A 6,658-nucleotide genomic window follows, 5' to 3' on the forward strand; every position below is an offset into this window, starting at 1 on the left:
GAGCGGCTCTGCTCACGGCACCGATTTCCCAGCGCCGCTCCCGCAAACTTTCACTGTCGGAACTGTTAAACAAAACTGCGGCTTTATCGCGGGCTCTTTGTGCTTTAGCTCACTGCTGTATGGTTCCAAAAAGGGATGGAGACAGTGCGGGAAAAGAAGAGGGAGCGCGAGATTCACACAACAGCAGCGGACTAGATATTAAAATAAAATTTTTAAAATTAAAAAAAAAAAAAAAGGGATGGGACTTTTGACCACCAAAGTGGTGGGGGGAAAAAAAAGAGCACGGCAATGCACAAATATTGACTTACGAGGCCCCACACTTTGGTGCAGTCATTTATCACATGGGCTGAAAGCAGCACCCTTGCCCAGTCCCTTACACAAATGTGTCCACGCGAACGCTCACCTTCAAGGAGCGCAAGTGTTCTTCTCCATCCTGTCATCACTTCCACTGGTTATGAAAATCTGGAGAAAAGCCACAAAATTAAGTTAAACCAGCAAGAGTTTAGAATCAGATTTCCAAATATAGTCATTTTAAAGGGTGAACTTGCTCGTCCTAATAATGCATAAAATATTGGTGTCAGTCCTGTTTCCACTGAAGACCTTATAAATATGCATATACAAATTGTGTATAAAGTGATGTCTAAGTAGGAAGAGAATCATGTATGTGTGTGCATCCAGACTGTATTAAAGGTAATAAATATGCATGTTCTCTCTGCACAAACATGCATATTGGGGTAAACACTGAAACATACAAGAGAGTATATATATATTTTTCAGGCACTTAAAGTAGCTAATGAGACCAGGCAATGAAAACTTACGGAGTAAAAATTAAGACTGTAATTTAAAGCAACTAAGATTAGATCAATCTTTTCAAAAAAGAAGTCAGACATCAGCCTGTCAACATATCCTGTCTCTCAGGTAATAGCTGAGAAAAATAAACCAAACTGTGGGGTTTGTACTAATCTGAATATGTGGGGGTGCTTCTCTGATGGGGGCACGTAACTGCCTCAGTCCCAGAACAGAGGCAGTGCAGGATGAACTGTGAGGCCAGTCAGAGCTGAACACTCATCCTCTACCCAACACTGTATTTCATAAAAACCAAGCCAAGTTTATTCCCTTCCTTAAGGTCTTTCAGCCTTACCTGCACCAATCTGTTAGTTCATAACCACTGCAAGGGTAAAGGCTGCTCCTAATTCCTGCGTCTCGTGTGAGGCAGAGGACAGAGCTGGTTTTAAAAAGCAAGTCATGGTGAGAGCATACAGTGCGATGAAAACTGAACGGGGCCAGTAACCCTTTGTGATACGCTTTGCAAACTTTATCCCATCTTTTTCTTCTATTGCATTTAGAAATAAATTAGCTTGCAGAGAAAGCAGGCAGTGACGGGCAGCTGGCCTAGGTGGCATGGGGACATTTATTATAAAGTCACCTAGTCAAGATTTCTGTCACATGAAGGTCAGTGTGCAGTGCACAGACACTCCACGAGCAGGTCCTGCGGATCATGTTTTTACGTTCCTAAAAGAATGCGTCTCTACAGTAACTGACCATTTGTTTGCTTGTATGGAACTCATTAACGGCTGGGTCATACTTGAAATCCCAGAGTTTATGGCATATGCAGGGGAAATTATTTTTCAGATGATCTCTTCAGTCACTTAGAGCCACCCACATAGCCCACACCCCACTGCCAGCCAAGCCGCCTAACACTGATCAATCGGTGTTCTTAAACTACCCACGTCCATAAGCAGCTTCCCATGGACCAAAACGATAGATGTTAGTCTTCATCAAACTTAAAGGGATACCAACATATCTAAAATATATTTGTCCTTTTTTTTTTTGACTGAAACAAAACAAGGAAGAGAAAATGTCCAAAACAGCAGCATGTTGATTACTGACTGACAGCACAGTGTGGCACCAGGTACCCGAACCTGCTGTCCAAAACCTGCTGTGTTCCTACCATGACTATTAATTGCACTGAAAACCGCTTCAATTATTGAAGCCCTCAGTTATCCAAAATTCTCCCCTTCTCCACCATTATGTTCAGATAATTGAAGCTGTGTGGAGCACACTTGCAGCCAGTAAGAAGAGCGAGCATTATCTTTCAGCTGATACAACTATCAATAGCAAGTGTACAGCATATACTACAAAGGCTTTATTGTGCATATGTAGGGAGATAGAGATGAGATACGGTTCTGGGAGGCAGTTTGTCTAGTGGTTACAGTACAGAGTTGGGTGTCATGAGACCAAAGTTTTAATTACTACCTCTGCTACCGACTCTGTTACTCAGATAAACCACTCGCTGTCTCTGCATGCCAGCATTTCACCCTGCAAAAAAAGGGCACTGTGAGAATTACCCACCTTTGTCAAGCACTTTGATATCCTTAGATAAACAGCTTTTTATGTGTAACTGCTGAGTATTACTGTCCATTTAATTGCATTTCTAAAACTCTTTGGAAAGAAAGGACTGAAAAAAAATAGCTGAAAACATTTGAGAAGCATAACTTTAGTTGTCAGAGACTGGCACAAAGTTCAGCAGACTTAAATCAAGGCAGACCTGGCCCTTTAAGCATAGTTTCCCGAATGTGACATGACCAGTGCGAACAAGCCGTACCTGTGCTAGGTACAAACTACCAAATGCAAGTTCATATGTACTGCTGCAAAAATCTTTATGTCTTACCACAAACTAGTACTAGTACCTGGTATTTGAACAAGAATAATTCAGCATTCATTAAAGCAATAATCTTTGTGCTCAGTATGCTCTGAACAAAGTAATTTTGTATAGAGAGTCCCAAAACTTTCCACATAGAAGGATCGGCACCAGTGTGTGTCCTCCCCTCGACTGGAGCCAAGCGATGCGCAGCACATCACACGCTGGCACCAGGAAAGGTGCCAGGCTCAAAGAGCACATCTTAAACCGCGGTGCCATTAATGCTTCCAGCACACAAAATGCACAAAGATAATAGAAAACAAAGGTCTTTGAATAATGATAAACCTCCTGATTGCAGGTGAGGGACTACACAAGCTCATTGTACAAAGCTGTAACTGCACGTACAGTACACCCGGATACGGTGCAGACGTATTTGTAATCACCATCCACCAAACTCCTTAAGAGCAGGCAGAACACGACCCTGTGAGGTAAGGAGAAGGCACCTGATGCTCTGCTATCTTTCTGCTTTGTCTTATAAGCATCTGAAATTCTGTTTTAAGGCTTTTCTGAGTGGCGATTTCTATAAATCGCCCTTCTCAGCTGGAGTGCTGAGGTGAGGGGAAAAAATCCTGCGCTCACTTAAAGCCTTTTATTTCTCTTGTAACATGGACATCTTGGAGAGCAGATTAGCCAAAGAAGAAAAAAATAAAAAGCAAATGGAATACCGTGACCTAATCCTTCCTCTCAGAAAAAGAAAGGGGAAAGAAAGCCTCTTGTGATCTCCAAGGAGGAACTTGCCTTGTAAACTAGTCTCCTGTTTGAAACGGAAACAAGAATGTGAATCCTGATACAGAGAGGCTACTAAAGGCAGGGAACAGCTTAACAGACCAGAGATTTTCCCTTTCAGTGCAACACAGGGTATTACACTGGTCCTGCCTACATTAGAAAAACAGGCAGCAAAACTTAACAGGTTATAAGATCCTTTGGCCACAAAGACATCCAAATGTGGTTATTTTTATACTCTAGGCAGGAGCATAATCTGTGTCCAAGTTTATAAACTGTGGGCTTGTAGTTTATTAAAAGGATTCTATTACTGGCTCCCCTCTCTTCAGTTATTGCATCCAACCCCCATGACATGCAGTTACAGCCCTCCCAAGCCTGCCCCTCTATAAAACCAGGAATGCTGCCCCTGCCCCCTACTCCCCTTAGGGAATGGGGGGCAATCAGCATTAGAATAACTAAATATTTGAAGAAGAGATCCATTTTTACTGGCAAACATTATTTGGAATAAAAGTTTGCACTTCCTCGAGTGCTTAGATAAAAGGGCACGAAGGCAGGCACATGGGCTGCCATTGTCCTCTTCTATCAGATAAGAAAGCTGAGATCTGGGGTAAGCTCATGGCAAAATTGAGAAGAGCCTCTCAAAACCTCCCAGACCCCTTTGCAGCACCAAAGGTCCACTGAGCCCAGTCTCTTCGCCAGCTTCAGCAAGCCAGATCACTCCTAACAGCCAATTCTGGAGGCAAATTTAATTTCCCCTCCTGCATGCACATGCCCATGGCTAGGCTACTTTCACCCTCCATTTTTCATTGTCCAGAAATACTTGGAGGGGTGAGGTCTTTTGCAGTTTTCTTTGAACTTCTCACTCCATTCTCAAGGAGCACTGTGAATGTGCTCTGAGCGCTGCAGTGGCATTACTTCTGTTCCCTCTGAGCAGAAGATCCAAGCATCACTGGCTCTGACACACAAACAACTGGCATGAAAAGCTTCCAGGAATACTCACATGTTTATGCACTTGTTTTACTCTGCAGGAGCACAAACACCAGTGAAAACCTGAACGGCGAGGAACATATGCAAACAGAACGTCATTGTGGCAGCAGCCAGTTCGTCTTTTAAATTCCAGGTATTATCTTCAGACTTCTTTTTTGGCATCCTTCCCCAGCTCCTATCCAAGTATCCAATGTCCAAGGCTTCCTAAAACATGGTGGCAGATGCCATTCAGATAGGAAACCAGAAATTCCTTCCTGATCCAGCAGATTACATCATGCCTCTGAAATGCAAGATCAAATCCAATCCAGCTACCTGTCCATCTCCAGACTGCCTATCAATTAGCATTAGACACTAATTTGATTAAATTGGTATGTTGAAATTTTATTTGATTCCACCTGAGGAGTGTAATTCCCCTTGCGTGTTCTCTGTAACCCACTAATTTTCCAATGGAATGGGAAACACAGGTTGGGATTTGGAGGCTGTTTCTTCTACTTGTTAACATGTGAGCTTAAAACCGCAGTAAAAAATAAATCCATGCGATTTGGTAGAACGAGACTTGCCAGTTTAAGAGAAAACGGCTTTCCACAGAATAACCCAGATGGGGAAAAAAAGTATACATTTAACTCTGAAACCTGAAGTGTTCTTTGAGGGAAAACGAATACATTTTAGCCTTAAAGGGATCACAGACTGCAATTATATAATTCTTGTCAACTGATGTTAAAGATAGGCTGGAAAGAATGTATGCTGAGGCCCTGCAATAAAACGAGCTCCTTTACTCCTTTCAAATGTTTGCAAGCCTTGGAGGTTATCCAAAGGTCGAATACAGGAAAAGTCTTGGTGAACAGAAAACATAATCATGAGCTTTTTTAATACGGGCTCTTTTTGTAATAAAATAAAATTATGGTAAGGGAAGGGAGGGCGGGCTCAGTCTCCTCAGATCTAAGGCCAGGGGGGCTGAGTTTTAATCAGAGGCTGCTGTTCTCCCCTCCTCTCTCCTCCCCAGCCTGTCACTGCACAGAGAGAGAAGCCAGTGGAAGTGCATGGGCACTGGCTGCCCTGCAGAGGGGCAGGGGCACAAGCCTGCACTGAAACCCCTTGGCTTTGCTGCAGTGCAAGGACATATTTCCCAAGAGGGAGATGGATCTTCATTGCCAGCCAACTTGCACAGGGCAGCAGCAGATCCTCAACAACACCCTCCTCTTCTGAGGTCTGTTGGAGAACAGCTCCATACAGTGCTGAAAGTAATCTGCTGCCCCCTGCAGAGGGGCAGGGGCACAAGCCTGCACTGAAACCCCTTGGCTTTGCTGCAGTGCAAGGACATATTTCCCAAGAGGGAGATGGATCTTCATTGCCAGCCAACTTGCACAGGGCAGCAGCAGATCCTCAACAACACCCTCCTCTTCTGAGGTCTGTTGGAGAACAGCTCCATACAGTGCTGAAAGTAATCTGCTGCCCCTTCTGGGGTGCACCAGGACAAATGGCACGTTTCCCACAGAAGCACCCCTGGAAACTGGAAGTAAGGGATATGGAGAATATCGCATTCAGCTGCAACTACACAGGAGTTTAGAGATGGGTTGTCAATACACTCACGGATTTTGGGGCAGAATCCAGGCATGCAGTCTTTACTAAAGATATGGCTTTAGTCATGACCACCTGCAGTCAGGGAGCTGCTTTCTGTTTCACTTGGAGTACCTGGAGGCACTGCCTGGACACCCCACCTGGGCTATGGCCACAATTCACACACAAGCGCTTGCATCACCTCCTGCATTTGGTTCAGAAACTTTCTATCCTAGTACAGATTTGACCCCATCCCCTCAGTCTGCTAAACATAATCCTGGAGCAGCACACCATGAAGTACCTGGAGGGAATTCATGGAACGGGCATTTGCTGAAGACATCAGGCACTTCTGAGTTGTGATCATCATCCATTGGAATAACCAGGAGGGGCTTTGTTCTAATCCCACACTCTGTAACACTTTATCACCATTTATCTCTTATGGTGACTGCTCCATCATCCAACTGTTGCTACAAACCTGTCTTACCTGTACCTCACAGACTGAGAAAACAATCTTACAACAAACAATATTTTTTCCTCTCAAAAATCAGAAGCCTGTTTTAATGATCCATCTCTACTGCCTGGGGAACGTCATTCATGCTGACAAGTCCACCACTGTTTTGAAGATATGTTTTCCTGTTTCTTGAATTTCTTCTGGACTTCCTCTGTCTGGCATCACACCATTATCAATCT

General features: G+C 43.9%; 1 long non-coding RNA gene across 1 annotated transcript in view; it reads right to left on the reverse strand.

Moving 5' to 3' along the window:
• The window catches only part of LOC108446279, a 25,281-nt gene extending 21,439 nt beyond the window's left edge, over positions 1-3,842 (reverse strand). The window contains exon 1 of the long non-coding RNA XR_001861428.1: positions 404-3,842. This is a non-coding gene — a long non-coding RNA (uncharacterized LOC108446279). The remainder of the gene's footprint in view (positions 1-403) is intronic.
• Positions 3,843-6,658: the final 2,816 nt, after the last annotated feature.

Source organism: Corvus brachyrhynchos, unplaced genomic scaffold, assembly GCF_000691975.1.
Source record: "Corvus brachyrhynchos isolate BGI_N302 unplaced genomic scaffold, ASM69197v1 scaffold4, whole genome shotgun sequence".
Taxonomy (NCBI): Eukaryota; Metazoa; Chordata; class Aves; order Passeriformes; family Corvidae; genus Corvus; species Corvus brachyrhynchos.